The 18,367-nt window shown below is 34.8% G+C and overlaps 1 protein-coding gene and 1 long non-coding RNA gene across 3 annotated transcripts in view; both read right to left on the bottom strand.

Moving 5' to 3' along the window:
- T48 (FU domain-containing protein T48) overlaps positions 1 to 18,367 on the bottom strand; it is a 240,197-nt gene that overhangs the window by 198,551 nt on the left and 23,279 nt on the right. The gene's annotated exons all lie outside the window — the stretch shown is intronic.
- LOC135845490 (uncharacterized) lies at positions 1,380 to 5,093 on the bottom strand. Its single transcript, XR_010558762.1, has 3 exons — positions 4,167 to 5,093; positions 3,393 to 3,632; positions 1,380 to 3,299 (listed from the first exon to the last, which is right to left on the bottom strand). It is a non-coding gene; the product is annotated as an uncharacterized LOC135845490 (long non-coding RNA).

Below are 18,367 nucleotides of genomic sequence, written 5' to 3'. Positions count from 1 at the left end.
GAACTGCTTAAAACGGTTTGAAACAGTTTCCAATCGATATGGCTGGTCGAAAATAGGGTATATTCTAAATTTCAGCTTTCTAGCTCAATTTGGTAAAATTTTGATTTTTTTCACATTTTGGCCAAAATTTGATTTTTGGAAATTCACCAAAAATCGAAAAAGGCACTTTAGCACTTGAAATTTTGACAGGTGATGAATTTTTGCCTGCTCTTTAGATCTACCTTTGTACGGTTTAAATTTTTTTTATGCTAGTCCTAACTTATGTTGGAACGCAAAAACTGCGGTTTCGGCTCACCTGTCAATCAAAATGGCCGCCATTTTGTAAGTAGGGCCACTTTTTTTGAGGACAAGGGCTAGAAATGTTCCTTAGGACTCCCCCTTTAAGAAAAAAGTTGTCCCAGAGGGGGTGCTAGTGATCATTATGCGGCCCCCCGACTATTACGTCACTGTACAAAATTGTTTTTTTTTCATTTTTTGTTTAAACATAGCAAAATTTTTCCAATATGTATCACTTGCAAAATCATAGCCAGAAAAATGGTATTTCTCGTAAATTCACTGACAAATTAGGGGGAGGGGGGTTTCTCACATGTCCGTCCACATATTGGTAAAATATTTCAAAAATGCAAAAATATTCATTTTTTAGGTTTCTGCTTTTGTTTAAATTAAAACTGTGGTGAAATTTTTCCAATTTATTTTACACTTTGAAATTAGAGCAAGAAAAATGGCATTTCTCGTCAATTCGTTGACAAATTGCGAAGGAAGGAAATATTTTTTCAAATGTTCGTCTACACATTGGTAAAATACTCGTATCTCAAAAATGCAAAAATTTTCATTTTTAGGTTTCTGATGGTTTTTGCAATAAGTCCTAAACTTGTAATTTATTTCTCGAAAATGAAAAAAGATGCCAGTCTAATTTTTTGATATGTTATTCTGCATAAGAAGGACTTGAACTGAGAATTTTTTAAACATTTTTATACGTGAAGATCATGGTTATAGGTACTTAAATAATAAGTTTTTAAATCAATTTTCTAAGGTTTTTGTGAAAAAAAAGTTCAAAATTCTATACCACGTACAACCGGAGAAATTTGGAACTGAAATGTTCCATTTTCGGTCATTTTGGAGAACTTTAAAGCCCAAAGCTCCGCCAAAAAAATCGAAAAAATATCCGGTTTGCGTCATTTGTCATTGTATTTTGATGACCTCTACACATGATCTGATTTTGAAAAAAATCGAGAACCCCTGAGTTGGCATGGAATGACCCTCTTCCGATTTAAAAAAAATATATTTTTTGAAGAAAAAAGACTTTAATTTTTGGTAGGAGTCCAGATTTACTCAATCAGCAAAACTCGGCCCCTTTTACAATCTTAATCGGAAACAATTAAAATAATGATATAATTAAGACGTAATGATTGAATTGTTGGTTTACATTCCATTTTTGATCTCTCGAAACAATTATCTGCCATCGATTTCCATCCTTTCTGAGCCTCAAGAAAATTCTTTCGGATTCACCATTCAACGACCCATTTTCGGAAAAGTCTTCAGGGAAGGGGTCTACCTCCTACAAGAGTTTGAAAAAGCTCGAGAAAAATCAGCTCATAGAAAACAGAACTTTGATCAACTACTAATTGCATAATTTTTTCCACTGATTTGTACGCAATTCTTGTTTCTGTGGGTGAGAATCCAAAATCGTGCTACTCAAGTTACAAAAACCAAAATTCCATTGAAGGTTTGAGAAGAGTTTATTAATATCGTCGATAATTTTTTGAAAATTGTGCCCAAATTCTTCAAAAAGTTTATGAATTTGTTAATTTAGGTTCGCAAGCGTTGAATTTCACTAGAACCACACCAAATTTTAGGTTCAGTTAGATAAGTGACATTTCGATTTTTTCACATTTTAGACTGCAATTCAATTTTCAAAAATTCGCCAAAAATCGAAAAATGCAGGCGCTTCAAATTTTGGCATAGTGAAGTATTTTTGCAAGCTCTTTCTATTCAGTTTTATTCGATTCATTTTTAGGTACCTTCCATTGGGATATCTCCCTAATTAGAGTTTTTTTTTATAAGAAAATTAAAATTTTAATAACACGACAAAAATGAACATTTAATACACATTAGGTATATCAACAATCAACATGCATCATAAATATATCACAGACTTGCTTATTATTTTGTTTTCTGATTTTAAGAAGAGGTGTTCTACAAAATTTCTGGGTTTGCTCAGAGGAGTCATTTAACAATTCAAGATCAGGCCCTTTCATTTAACGTTGGGAGAATTTTTGTCGACAGTTTCGGCAAAAATTCTCCCAACGTTCAATGAAAGCGCCAGATCTTGAATCGTTAAATGACTCCTCTGAGCAACCCGGAAATTTTGTAGAACTCCTCTTCTTTACTTGCAAGAATAAGTGATTCAGAACCTTCAAACATATGACAAATTGCATAATACACTATGAAGTACTGATCTTCAAACGTACTTCGGGGGCCTTCAACAATTCATGACCGGAAAAAATTAGGTGGTTCACTTAGATCAATCCCACGAATTTCATGTTTTCTAAATTTTGAGCAGGCCTTTTTCATCAAAGTCGTTCACATTCCATTGTCTAGATCTACATAGTTTTTCTTCCACATATATGGTTTCACTTGTGGCAGGGTCTGTCCAACATTCTCCAAAATTCTCTTTCCGCGCAATCATTGAATGTTTCTTTACTATAGTTGTCACTTTTCAAAATTGTTGCAAATGTAAAGAAGGGCTGCCAGATCTTCGTTTTCAAAATATAGCTTGAATTCTGATTGTGTCGTCGTAGTATATTCGCCAGCACCAGGTAATCATTTTAACTTTTGTACGGTTAATAAATCTGCAAGTGGAGCTAGTACCATATGAAACGACAACGCTTCACGTTCTTGGTTACATGCAACCTGTCTGAAGCAATACGGTTCGCGTTTCTGGAATTACTTTCATTGCAGCCTCTGAATTCAACGAATCCTCCTACTTTGGGCTTTGAATATTTTGAATATGTGGGCTAACCAAACTCTGAACAGAAGGACCATTTCGTTTATTCGATTCGTGGTCTGTTATGCAAACACATAACTGAAATTCTAGACTTATGAGCTGCTTTTCTCATACGAGAATTCGTGCTTATTGCATACACGAAGATGATAACGACCACTATAGTTGACATTTGGTAAAGATTTCTGAAGAAAGACAAAAAGAATGTTGTTGTTTCAAAGCCCGATGAATCTAACATGTATAGTTGTTCCACTCATCATTTACACAACACGCCCATCGTGCACCATTTGAAAAACTGCAAAATTATGCATAAAAACAAGAGAATCAGTGCTGTTAGATAGCATAGCTTGACTTAATTCTATTACACGTGTATTGAATTCAGCCTTACATTGTTTCTCAGTAACATTTTTCACTTTTTATCTCTACGAAATCGTCCGTTTCTATTGTATGTACTAGTTCATCATTCATTTTCGGCATTAACTCCAACTGCACAACTAGAGATTGACGCTTTCCAGCGCCCTCTTCACGCCAGGTATTTTGTCAAATGATATTCGCGATCAGGATTACTCTACGAAAATTTCGATCCTCATGGGAATTTTCATTTTAGCCTTTGAGACTGGAGAAGAATCTGATGGATGAAGATTGAAAAATGTCATTATAAATGGGAAGGAGTATAACTTCGTTGAACAGATTTTTTAAAAAATATTCAGGTTTACTCAAAATTTAATTTTGGAATTTGAGAAAATACTCAACCTGAGCATTTTTTCTATCTCAATTTCCAAAATAAATTTTCGACGTAGGGATACGAAAATTTTCCGAAAAGTTTCCCTATACATAATATCAATATAAAAATCGGAAAATTCTGGAATAATAATTGCGTCGACAATTTTTGAAGCCAAAATCCAAAATTTTTCAAAATAAAAAATGATTTTCTGCGCAAGTTATGGAAATCACAAACGTCGAAGTGACATAATTTTCATCATGAACATTTTTTTTGATTTGAAAATCATGTCACTCTCACATTTTGTAATTTGTCACAGCCTGAGCAGAAAATCATTTTTCATTTTTCTCAAAATTTCAGCTTACATTGATATCAAAATCGAAAAAAAGCTCAACAAATAATTTAAAAATAATAATCTGCGCAGTAAAATTATTAACTAACCAATATGTTTCAATACAGCTTACACTTTGGACTTCTTCCACAGAAACCAAAACCATCAAAAATGTCACCAACCAACAACACGAAAATGTGAAAATGTTGAAGCATTTTTCGTTAGTGGAACCACTGTAGGTGTACTTATTACCCAGAAAAGAAAAAACGATTGAAAGAAGGAAAGGATATTAATAATAACTTTATGGAATACATTCCGTATCCAAGTTATACATAGGTAAGTACGTAACAAAACCACAAAACTACTATAGGTGTAACAACATCGTAATGGAAGGAACCTTTCCTCGACAAAGTATTTATACTTGAAAAAATAATCATTACTATAGAGATTTTGAAACTTGATCGATGGAGAGGGGGAAGCAGGGGCCACGTACGTACGCTAATTTGATACGATAAAAATATTATCTAAAAATTAATTTTCAAATTATAAATAATCTAGAGTATGAGTACATTAAATACACACCGGGCAATGTGATCTTGATACATGTTAAAATTGAAATCAATTCTATTAAAAATCAAATCTAGGTTATCAATTTTGAAAAATTATTTCCTCGAACTGAATTTTGCTACTCATTACTATCAGTGATTTTGAAACGTGTGGATGAAGGAGGAGGAAAGGATTGAGATTTTTTTCAACTTGATAGCGATTGAAATTAATATTTAAAAATTAATTTTAGTTTTTTAAATCTCAAATAATCTGAGGCAAAGCAGTAAGTAAATTAATGTACACTTGACCCTGCGATCGTAAATGCTAAAATCAGGCTAAATATTTTGATAAAACGTACAGACCTAGACTAAAATGAAGGTCACCAGCGGATTTTCAAATTCTTTTCGAAAAAAATGATATAAGTAGGGTGAAAATGAAATCCAGCGCCCAAATGAGTTCGGATTTACCATCTTTGTGACCCTTTCAATTGATTCAGGCACATTACTTTCGAAATATTTGCACTCAAAAAACCATCAATATATCACTGGAAAATTTTAAAAATTGAATAAAATTTGCCAAAAATGCACGAAAAAGTGTTAAAAACGAGTTAAAGCGTTGTAAAAATACTCGAAAAATTATTGAAATCTCCGAAAGTTACCAAAGAGTAATGCCATTTGAATGAATGTTTGTCAAAAATTAATGAAAAACAATTAAAAATTGTTAAAATGACGTAAAAATTGAAAAAAAATTGAAATCACGAAAAATTGGCATTACACATGTACTCGTATGACGCAAAAGTAGTGCCCGGTGGCTTTTATTTCCAAGTGGAAAGAGCTGGAGAAATGAATGAAGCGGCGTTGAGTTGGGAAAAATAAGGGCTTTCAAAAACGATATTGAAAATTTCAGGCCCATGCACAGGGTGTCCACAAATTGAATAACTGGTTTGGTCAAAAAATTCAAACTGGTTTTTATTGGTGCAATGTATTCTACACACTAAGGCGACAAAAACGTGATATGAATTTTTTGAAATCGGTTCATTAATTTGCAACCAGTTGACAAAAAATACTCAAAAATTGTAGATAGAGAAAAGGCTTGAAACAACACAATTCTGTCTAATCACATTTTTAAACCGGTTCATTGGTTTGCATTTGTCAACCAATGAAACCGGTTCTTTGGTTTGCATTTAGCAACCAGTTTTTGACAATCACCTTAAAGTTGGAGATAAAGAAAAAAGCTTGAAACATAAGTTGTGGGGCATGAAAATTACACAATTCTGTTCAATCACATTTTGAAACCGGTTCATTAGTTTGCATTTAGCAACCAGTTTTTGATGATCATCTACAAATTGAAGATAAAGAAAAAAGCTTGAAACAAAAGTTGTAGAGCTTGAAAAATTGAACCATTTTTGCTGATTGGATTTTGAAACCAGTTCATTAATTCGCAGCCAGTTATCAAAAATTACCCATAAATTGTAGATAGTGAAAAAAGCTTGAAACAAAAGTTGTAGAGTGTGAAAAACAACACAATTTTTTGTAATCACATTTTGAAACCAGTTCATTGGGTCCTATTTAGCAACCATGTTTTTAACAATCACCTAAAAATTGGGGATGGAGAAAAAAGTTTCAAACATAAGTTCTAAAGAGTCAAAAATTAAACCATTTTTGCTGATCGAATTTTGAAACTGGTTCATTAAATCGCAGCAAGCCAGAAAAAGTTACCTGATTGCAAGTTAATTAGCCATTTTCAAAATCCGATCAGCAAAAATGGTTCAATTTATCACGTTGAACTTTTACCTATTGGGGGAGGTTCTGGGGGCCATGGGTGAAGTCGATTCGAAAAACTAAGGCAATATTCGTGTTCAGCGTCACCAAAAACATACTATTCCATGTGTCATACGAACAAAACACTTTTTTGAACTTTTACCCCCTTTGGGGAGGTGCTGGGGGCCATGGATGGGGTCCTATCAAAAATCTGACATCATATTTGTGTTCAGCGTCACCAAAAACATAGAATTAGATATATTACATGCCCCAGATTTTCTTTCGAAAGTTTCGCCTAAAATTGGGTGTGGGGGTGCTCCCCCTCCATTGAGAGATCCCATCTCGAAACTTGAATATTTCAAAAAAGCATCAAAAGGTACATCTGAGGAAATTTTTTTAAAATTTTAAATGGTAGCTCCCACTTATGGCGCCATTTTAAAATTCTAACTTTTAATTTGAAAGTTCAACTTTCAACTTTTGAAAGTTTCAAAACGCTTAAAAAGTTCTAAATGCAATGCCCTTTCGAACTATGAAATCAGTTTTGATCAAATGTATCATAGTTTTGGAGGAATGGGCTGCTGAAGTTGAGTAGCTCGAGACAATGTGAAAATAATGGAAGCCCCTCAACCCGCCCCCTGAGGGGGCTGGGACCAAACTAATTGCGGGGTTCTTACTTACTGGGTGGGTAGATATTGTAAAAAAAATTTGAGCGAAATCGAAAGGCATGACTCAAAAACGTTGGTTGAGTTGACATGGAATGACCCCCCCCCCCCCTGAACCAGAAACCCAACTTTTCGAAAACTCTCATCAAATGATCATCCCTTTCACACAACTCTCTTATTTCCCTTTTTCCTAGCAGCATGTATTAACACATAGCTTCAGAGCTATCTGCTCCATGCTCTAGCTCAACTACGAACATAATTCAAAATGAGAGAGCAGCTCTCTGCCATCATTCTCATGTATTGGATCTTACAACTCGCCTAGGTAATTATCGGTTACAAACTGTATATTCGGAATTAGACCACACTGAGAAAATATATAGGCACTTTTTACCCAATAACGTAAACCTTGAACTAATTTCACGGCAGCGTGTTATAAGAGTACACATAGATTATAAGCACATCTTGGTGTACTCGTCGAATAAATATACCTTACCTATCCATAGGTTCGTGTAACGTGAGTACGCAGCCTACATGTACTCTTGCTGCTGCACAAGCACAATGCTGCGTTCGCACAAATTTTTTTACACGTACTCGTACATCTGTGACTCACACACAACAGCAACCGGAATCGAAGACTGGCTGACCGATTAAATAAGTTGCATTTTTTTCCACAGTCGTAGCTGCGGTCGCAGCCTCTATAACCGAGTGCAAATCTGGTTTACTACCGATCAAGCGTACCTACTCCGTTACACAGCAGACTCTATTCAACATCGACTCAGCAGCTCGATAAGATACATTGAATTTTTCTATTATACGAAGAAATTGACCAATTTTTTTAAAAAATTTTACATCAGGGATAAATTTTTGATCCTTGCCACAGGTAAAAATTAACACGGAAACGAAATATTCCGCAATCAATTAATGGTAAATTATAAAATCAATTTTCACTACGATAAGGTTAATCTCGATTCTCGACTCGATAATTTTCCGTTAATGTGGATTTTTAATCTGAAAATTACGACAAATATGGTACGATAGCTGCCATATCGCCATCGTTGACTACGATTAAATCGATTCATTTTTCAATTAAAACCGATAAGCTACCTGCTTAATCATTTTTAATCGCTTTAATGGCATGAAAAAATCCATCAATTGAACGGGAAAAAAAATCGTAAGCGTTTAAAACGTGAATTGGCGATCTATTTCATCGATAATATGAATACGAATATTGAAAAAATTTACGTAAATTCTTTCGTCATTTTTATTGCAATTTTTCGCAGGTATTTTTACGATTAATTTTCAATTTTTGTTAAAAAAAATGATTTCCAGTTTTTTGAAACTCGAATTATTTAATTTAACGGACCCTTCGAAAAATTAGATCGTCGAAGCGTTATAAAAATTAACAAACTTGGAAAAATAATCCCTAAAACATTCAAAAAACTTGAAAAGTAAATTGAAAGATCCACTGTTACCCATATTTGAAGTTTTTTTTCCATTTTTTTTCCACTCATTTAGAGGTGCTGAATTTGAATGATGTATTTTGGATACTCATTTCCCCAATGTGATCTCTCGGACCCCACCCCCTCTCAGCGGAACAAACATTTTTACGCGATTTTTAATTTTTAGCAAATTTAGCAAAAATTTTATCAGTTGTGGCAATTTATGGTGTTTGCAGTTTTTGTCAAATTTTGTAGAATTTTACTGAAATTTTATCATTTTTTGTTGCTTTTCCAACATATGTATTTTCAACGCTTTTTATGGGATTTTCACAAAATTTTCTTGAAATGTCAACACTATTTTGTAATTTTTACTGACTTTAATGATTATATTTTATAATTAGAGGAGTTTTTGACGATTCTTATCGGCAAATTTTTACTCACTTTTGTGAAAGTTTACAGATATTTTTTATTCATTTAAATACTTTTTTCATGTTTTTGCCAATTTTTTTCAATTTTTGACGAATTTATTTGTATGCTCTTTTTCGTGTTATTACATCACTTAAACGCGTTTTCAATATTTTTCATGCAATTTTGCTAAATTTTACTGAAATTTCATTTCTTTTCTGTTTAATCGGGGAGCCCGCTTAAGAATCTATTGCAACCGTACAAGGGTAGATCAAAAGATCAGCTAAAACTTTATCACCTGTCGAAATTTCAAGTGCTAAAATGCCTTTTTCGATTTTTGGTGAATTTTTGAAAATCAAAATGTAGGCCAACAACGAGGGAAAAAATCAAAATTTTTCCAAATTGACCAAGAAAGCTGAAATTTTGGATATACCCTGTTTTCAACATAAAAAATCGATTGTAAATGGTTTCAAATCGTTTTGAGCAGTTCTGGAGCCTCCAGCAGATTTTTGAAACTCGAAATTCCCAAAAAATTTCATTGAATGGAGTTGGAAAGCCGAAATTAATTCTGAAAACTAATTTCAATACGCTACGAAGTCAACTGCAGGGGGGTTTCAAGTCGTTTTGGAGTCTCCAGCGATTTTTTGAAAATTACTGGAGCCTCCAGTAGATTTTTGAAACTCAAAATTTCCCCAAAATTTCAGTACATTTCAGCTTGTCAACAACATTTGGTAAAATGTTGCGGGAATTTCAAGTTTAAAAAATCTACTGGAGGCTCCAGTAATTTTCAAAAAGTCGCTGGAGGCTCCAAAATGACCTGAACTCACCTGAAGTCGTCTTCGGGGGGTGTTGAAATTGGAGTGTAGAGTAAATATCAGCTTTCCATCGCCATTTGATGAAATTTTGTGAAAATTTAAAGTTTCAGAAAACTGCTGGAGGCTCCAGTAATTTTCAAAAAAGTCGCTAGAGGCTCCAAAACGACTTGAAATTTACCTGCAATACTTCGTAGCGCATTAAAATTAGTTAGCAAAATAAATTTCTGCTTTCCTACTCCATTTTGATGAAATTTTGTGGGAATTTCGGTTTCCAAAAATCTTCTGGAGGCTCCAGAACTGCTCAAAACGGGTTGAAACAGTTTCCAATCGGTTTGCCATGACGAAAATAGGATATATCCCAAATTTCAGCTTTCTTGGTCAATTTGGTAAAATTTTGGTTTTTTCCCTCATTTTTTGCCTACATTTTTTTTTTTTTTTTTTGGGTGTTTATAATTGCAAGATTTTAGCACTTGAAATTTAATTTTTTCAATTTTTTTTAAATTTTGATTTGCAGTCGTTTCAGAGTTAAATTCATGTTTTTTCAAACTACATACTATGATAACGTGTTATGGACTTTATTCAATAATAATTCGCCTGATTTTGCTGAAATTTTACGGGTTTTTGAAAATTTTCAGTGATTTAAATTTTTTTTTAGCTAATTACATAATTCAAATTACACATCTTATGAATCTCAAAATTGCCACCAAAAAAAAAATTGAAACAAATAATTTTTCAAAACTCGTATGACTTTATTTTGATCTTCAAATCTTCGTAATATCGTATAAATAAACTATTTTAAATTCATTCTAATCGAGCCATCATTAACAAAACCAAGTCAAGAAATCATCCAAAAATGGCAACAGTCCATCCACGAATCCTTTAGGGAACCGTTTTCACATAATCCACCGTTCTTCCCCGTTTTGAAAATAAAAACACGAATGAAATTCCTTCCGAAACAGCTTTTTTTTCATACCATAGCTGTAAATCGAATAATGAACAGACCAATTTTCCTAGATGCTTTCGAGTAGGTATTTCCACGATTTCATTCACGTTTATCTTCTACACGAACGAAAACGAATCTCATCGTAATCCAAAATTATCCTCGTATTTCACATCGTACTAAAAGCTACCTTCGCTTCGTGTTCGTATCTGCGTACGTATTCCCCAATCCAGCTTTTTTTCAACTTATCGCGTTACATCCACCGGGTATTTCGATCTCTCCCCTATTCTAGTTCTCAATTTAGCAACACTTTGCGAGCTGCAATTTGTCGTTTACAGCTTCGAACCGCTCAGGGTATCGGTATCGGTAGTAAACATTTGGGCTTTATCGCGATAACAGCTTCTTTTACTACACCATTGGTTTTTATTTTTATTTATTTTTTTTTTTTTACAACAACGTAAACGTGCAGAGAAAAACGATAAGCTTTTTGATACTGCTCTTTTTCCAATCGACTGCTGCGTTTAGCGTGCTTCAATCGAGTAAATTTTTCTTTTCGTAGGAAAAATTCAAAACTCGGCGCGACGTAGATTTAGCGATTGATGCCATTAGTCAGACGCCGGATTTGGATTTCTCTTCGCGCGTGTTTGGTAAACCACCGTCTAGAATTTCATTTCCGTGTTCGTGGGTACACCACATACTCGTATACTCGTTCATAGTAAAGTCTTTCAATACCATTCGTGTGACGCTGAGTGAGCGAAGTCTGCGTGAAGGAAACGAGTAACCTACGATATAAGTTATAGGTTGAAAAGCATCTGTGAAAAATACACCCGCATCTACTCGTATAATACACGTAGACGTAGCAGCTATTTCGTATTGATATCTTTCTCTTTTTTTTTTTTTGAGGAAGTAGATGAAACCACACGTGCGTAATTCGATTGAGAAAATGCAACTGTACGGTACGTAAACGTATCGAATGCACAATGCACTATATTATTGAGATACTGTTCGTTCGACAGCACTCGACACAACCAAGCCACTTGTCATCGTCAAGATTGCTGCAGTAATCACTGCCTAAAAACCTACGCTCGATTACAAAACGTCTCAACAACAACAACGCAAGAAATATACATATTTGCAAGATGGTTATTGGCTGTGGATGTGGCTGCACTCTTGACTCTTCGCACCGAGCGCGCGATGCTGCGCTGTTGTTATACAGCTTACGTAATTTCCAGTACGTTGTCGTATCGGAGAGAAAAATTGGGTTAAATTGTCGAATGAACGAGCTAGTCGCAGAGTTCACTATTATAATTGATGTTAATGATCTCCTATATGCAACGTAAAGTTCGCAAGTCATAACCATTCTTAATTGAACGTAAGTTGGCGTAGGTAGGTATAGGTACTATAATAAGAGCATAAACACGTGAGGAAGGAAGTGCGAGAGACGTAGGAAGAGGGAAAGGGGTTCCCTTGGTGCACAACTTTCGAATATACGAGGTTCAGATCTTAAGTTCCAATAAAGAAATACTCGTACAAATTATTGATGACTCAAAATGATACAGCAGGATTTCCTGTATTTCAAGAAGATAATTTTTCCTCACTTTTTTCAGTTTTCTGGACCAGTTCTTAGATTTTTTTGCACCCTTCTGCCACCGTTTGAGGTAGAAAGATGAAATTATTTCAACACCCCATTTGATGGAATTTTGTAGAAATTTAAAGTTGAAAAAATTTACTGGAGGCTCCGGCAATTTCCAAAAAGTCGCTGGAAGCTCCAAAACGACTTGAAATGTAACTGAATTCAACTTCATAGCGTATTAAATTAGTTTACAGAATAAATCTTGTCTTTCCAGCCGTATTAGATGAAATGTTGTAAAAATTCAATTTTCAAAAATCTACTGGAGGCTCCAGAAATTTTCAAATAGTCGCTGGAGGCTCCAAAACGACTGAAAATGGTAGAATTTGCGCTCCGGGGGTTAGTTCTTGAAGAAATACAGCGATTCGCGCAAATTTCAAAAATTGCCTCACAAACGGTTATCTTTTGATTTTTTGGATTTTTTAATTTTGAAAAAAGTTGGTCAAAAAACCACTCTTGAGGTGTTACTCCCAAAATCGGCTGAAATGTAGATAAACTTGTTAAACAGGTCGAGTATAATACACAACTCGATTTTTAGCTGCCCAACTGCATACTCGCGCCTGCTGGAGCAAATTCAAAATTCTGGAGAAATTGAAAAATCACGCTGAAGGCTCCAGAATGGCTGGAAATGGTGAATTTTAGCACGCACTGTGCAGAATGAATTTTGGCTTCCCAAATCCATTTCATGAAATTTTGTAGAAATTTCAAGTTGAAAAAATTTACTGGAGGCTCCAGCAATTTCCAAAAAGTCGCTGGAGGCTTCAAAACGACCTGAAATCTAACTGAATTCAACTTCATAGCGTATTTAAATTAGTTTACAGAATAAATCTTGTCTTTCCAGCCGCATTAGGTGAAATGTTGTGGAAATTCAATTTTCAAAAATCTACTGGAGGCTCCAAAACAACTTGAAATCCAACTTAATTCAACTTCATAACGTATTCAAATTAGTTTACAGAACAAATTTTGGTTTTCCAGCCGCATTATATGAAATTTTGTGGAAATTTAAATTTTCAAAAATCTACTGTAGGCTCCAGCGATTTCCAAAAAGTCGCTGGAGGCTCCAAATCGACTTAAAATCTAACTGAATTCAATTTCATAGCGTATTTAGTTAACAGAACAAATTTTGGCTTTCTGGTCACATTAGATGAAATTTTGTGGAAATTTAAATTTTCAAAAATCTACTGGAGGCTCCAGCAATTTCCAAAAAGTCGCTGGAGGCTACAAAACGACTTGAAATCTAACTTAATTCAACTTCATAGCGTACCTATTCAAATTAGTTTACAAAAAAAATTTTGGCTTTCCTGCAGCCGCATTAGACGTTGGGGAAATTTCAATTTTCATAAATCTACTGGAGGCTCCAGCAATTTCCAAAAAGTCGCTGGAGGCTTTAAAACGACCTGAAATCTAACTAAATTCAATTTCATAGAGTATTCAAATTAGTTTACAGAACAAATTTTGGCTTTCTGGTCACATTAGATGAAATTTTGTGGAAATTTCAATTTTCAAAAATCTACTGGAGGCTCCAGCAATTTCCAAAAAGTCGCTGGAGGCTACAAAACGACTTGAAATCTAACAGAATTTAACTTCATAGCGTATTCAAATTAGTTTACAGAACCAATTTTGGCTTTCCGGCCCCATTACATGAAATTTATTGTGGAAATTTAAATTTTCAAAAATCTACTGGAGACTACAAGAATTTTCAAAAATTTGCTGGAGGCTCAAAAATGACCTAAACTTACCAGCAGTCGACTTAATAGCGTGTTAAGTTGAAATGCAACGTGAATTTCGGATTTCTAGAAGCATTGATGAAATATTGTGAAAATCAAAAATGCACTGGAGACTCCAGAACTGCTCAAAACGATTTGGACCCGTTTCCAATCGATTTGGCAGATCGAAAATAGGACATATCCCTAATTTCAGCTTTCTAGGTGAATTTGATAAAATTTCGATTTTTTTACCTCATCATTTTCAGCTTGAAATTGTTTTTCAAAAATTCAGTAAAAATCGAAAAATGTAACTTAGCACTTGAAATTTTGGCTGATGATAAATTTTTGCATCATGCTCTTTCGATCGAATATTGGCTAATTTTGAAATGCCCCCTGCACATTTTGAAAAAAAAATCAAAAATTCGTGAAATTATGGTTTGAAAATGTCGATTGACACTTATGTATGTACTTGAAGTCACTTAAGTGCTGTGTTCGAATATTTCTTCATTTTTTCGTATCTACATTTCAGTGTCCAAGATCTCCCCCTCCCCTCCTGTCCTTAAAAATTGATGACTGGAGAAATGCTGAAGGCAGAGTCAAAAATCATAGATGATATTTTGGATCAAAGGGCAAATCATGCTCAGCTTCCCCCACCCTTTCGTAATTTTCGATTGAATTTCGGTAATATTTTCGTAGCTCAGTATCCACTGACTTTCTGGTGGGCATGGTGCCAATTAGTGAAAAAATGTTAATGACTTACTCATTCTCACACTTGAATACATGATCAACTAATGACGTTCATGGAGAAAAATTGTACTCACCTGAAACAAAAAAGAAATACAATAAATGGATTAGTTGATTATCATTAAACTTGATCTGATTAAATTCACAACTTATTCAAGGTACCGATTTGTGTTTTAACGAAAAGAATAACATAGAAAAAATAAGTGGAGGAAAAGAAGAGAGGCAGTTTTTTTCAAACGTCATCATTCATCAATCAATTCACACATCCTTAAGATCGACTCTTATGTTGAATGGTTGAACTTAATCGTTCCTAATAAATGTATAGTTGATTCATTTCATTTGAAGAAAATTTTCGACTTCACAACTGAAGGAAGCCAATCGAATTTGAGGTATCAGGATCTTGAGATGAGCTGAGGAGAAGGGAGATTAAATGCTGGATTATATCAGCTTGGTTTTGGGTTCAGGTCTTCCAATTTTGCTCAATTTTTTTTTTGTTTTTTGTTCATTTTTAGGAGGAAATTCGCAGTTGTTTATTCTTTAACCCCCCCCCACCCCCTCAGGCAAGGGGGATGTTTTTTTCAGCAGTTGGTTTTGGTGATAATGCTAAACTTTTGAAGTTTTTTCAATTATTCGGAACTGTCAAAAATTTTTAAAGTTCAAAGTTGAGATTTTTTTGAAACCTGAATCTTCAACAAGTTTGTTAAATTTTGGAGAAATAAATATACACAGTTTGAAAGTTTGAATGAAAAATTTTTTCTCCATCACACTGACACTGAAAAAATACTCAAGAAGCGAACCTCAGAGAATAATTCAACCTCACGAGGCTCCTTTTGAGCGGATTAATGGGCACCAAAGTAGGAACATTTGTCACCAACGGCGAGCTGGGGAAGAAGTAGGCGTTTGAAATATCTAAAAATTCGAAAAAACTGTATTTCATTGAACCGAAGGAGCAGTTTTTCTTCAGTTCATTAGCTCTAAAAAGAATGTACAGTGCCTCAAATATCTTAAAACTTCCCCAACCCATTTCAAGTCTCCCATGTCCCAAATAAGAATACTCGTATTTCAATTCATAAATCAAATACTCTTGAATATAAGACAAATTTCCTAGTTCAGATTTCGCAAATTATCGCACCCAATAACACACTTTTTATAATTTCGACTCATTGAAAAAATTATTTGATAAGCGACCCGACCTTCTTTATTAGACAGAAGGATGAATCAACGAGCAATTTATTGTTAGTCAGATCCTCGGGTACACTTTCAACTTCTCTTCTTTCATTGAAATATACGAAGGTAAACACAAGTTTGGCAAATTTTCCCATAATTATCGTTATAATCGGATAAATTAGCCTCACCGTAGCCTCTGGTCGAATGAAGATCATGTATCAAAAGGTGACCAGGTCATCGCTGCTGCTGGGGCCAAACTTCTACATTTTCAATTGTGTATACTTTTCCACTATGGATACCGTACTCGTATATTTCTCGAGTAGAATTTATCCATAACCTACCTAGTAGGTCTAGGTACATGAAATACTTACGAGGAACTTGGAAAGTGGATAATGATTGCGGCTAATGCCGATAATAAAAGAGTTCGTAAGTTGACTCGAGCTATCGCAGGGATGAGGTAAAATTGGCCGGCATATTTCGCATTTCTGTTCGTCGATATGCGTATTGTAGGTATTTAATTGCGTGGAATATGATGGCGGCGGCCCGGCCATATCGAGGACTTCGAGAAAAAAATACAACAACGCAACAAGAAGGTTGCTAATGGTGGCGCGATTGTAACCGTTAATCAGTATTATTAGACTGGTAAATTACAACAACAACAACAACAACAACGATGAATGATGATTTCTCTCCTCTACTCCACACTCCACCTGTAGTAAGTAAATCCTTCCTATAGCCTGCGTTTGCACTTCGCAGGTACCATCGCGACACCATCGTCATTGTCGCGTAATTTACCTACATAGAGACACAGAGAACCATCTCCACGACCGAATAAAAAAATCTGCATCGTAGCGAGGAAGAAAAGAAAGAAAGAAAGAAAAGAAAAACAGATCCGATAATAATATAAGTACGTAGACGTACTACGAACGAAATGGAACGTGGGAGATGATTAAAAGCAAAAAATTATGCGCTCGATTTAAACAAAAGTATATAATAATCACGTCGTTTACCTAAATTGAGCGCGTCTGCTCGCGAACATGTCGTCGTATGCATTATCCATTGTCATCTTCGTCGCGTCGCTCGTCGACCACAATATGTCAAATTTTTGACATGTACCACTGCACCATATGTGTCGCACCCATTAATCATATCCGATTTTCTTCCATCACGTACCAACGACAACGACGACGACGCCGATTCAAAATATGTTTTGGTTTTGTTTTGTTTTCTATTTTTAGTAGCCATATTATTATTATTTTTTTCATTCATTCGTATCTATGTATGTCGCGAAAGAGTTGATCGAGAGATGGTACATGGAGAACAAAAATTGGTAGGTGCATTCTCTTCCATTTGCAAAGAGTTCTTTACATTTTTCGAAAGCTTATTTTCTCCTTTGACGACGAAATTCTGAAATTCTGATTCAACATTATAATATTATGTGGCATCAATAAATCAATCCATGGAAAAAGAGAGAGCGAGAGCATGGCAATCGGTTCATCATTTATGGGGGGATGAGAGGGGGGAGGAACAGGAAATTTATGAAATCGACTATACGTATAAAACTTCGGGGTGGATCGCGAAAAAAAAATGCGAGGGAGATTATTTTGACAATATACGGTACCATGTGATGAGTAAAGTTCCAAAACAATTCGAAAATACGCCCTTTTTGAGGGCCCTAATGTCCCCTCCAGAGTCCAGGGGCACCTTCGAAGTTAAAATTTCTCGTGGGTAACTTTCGATTCAAAATGAAGGTCTCTGCTACGAGACCACGATTTCTGAAAATAGCATGGTCTCAACCCCCCTAATCGAACTTTTTTCAATTTTTGGCAAATTTTTGAAAATTCAAAATTAACAATTTTCGGTGATTCGTGTCTTTTGGAAAAAATGTATAATATTGATTCGGTGAACGTGATAGAAATTAATCCTGATCTGAATTAAATTTCACCATTTTTGACCATTCTGGGATAGCGTCTTCAGCGCTATTTTCGATTTCTCCAAAATCTTCAGGTTTCTCTAAAAGGCGTGCAAATTTGTTTTTTTTTTGTTTGTTTTTTTTTTTTTTGCGAGAAATAACAATTTTAGGCAATTTTGTTAAAAAGTGAGCATTTTTTACAATTTTCAGCGAAAAGCATGATTTGTGGAGAATTATTGGCCAATTGTAATTTCTAGCAAAAAAGATAGGGTATAACAAATTTTGCTGAAAAGCGAGAATTTTTTCAAAACGAAAAAATTACAATTTTGGCAAAAGCAGACAGTGCCTTCATCAAAGTCTGTGGTTTGGACCCATTCAAGGAGAGTAGAGAGGCAATAATTCCAACATCTCGATCAACATGTTACAGCAAACGTCATTATACATATTTCATTTCTGATTAAACGATGTATTTTAACAGGAATTTTGCCAATTTTGCGAAATTGCAAGTCCAAATCTGCAGTATCTACGAATAGTCGAGGAGCCCGCATAAGGATCTATTGCACCCCCCCCTCATCGATCCTCCAG

Source organism: Planococcus citri, chromosome 1, assembly GCF_950023065.1.
Source record: "Planococcus citri chromosome 1, ihPlaCitr1.1, whole genome shotgun sequence".
In the NCBI taxonomy this organism is placed as follows: domain Eukaryota; kingdom Metazoa; phylum Arthropoda; class Insecta; order Hemiptera; family Pseudococcidae; genus Planococcus; species Planococcus citri.
The sequence above is the reverse complement of the archived record's forward strand: the minus strand, read 5'-3'. Positions and strand labels throughout refer to the sequence as shown.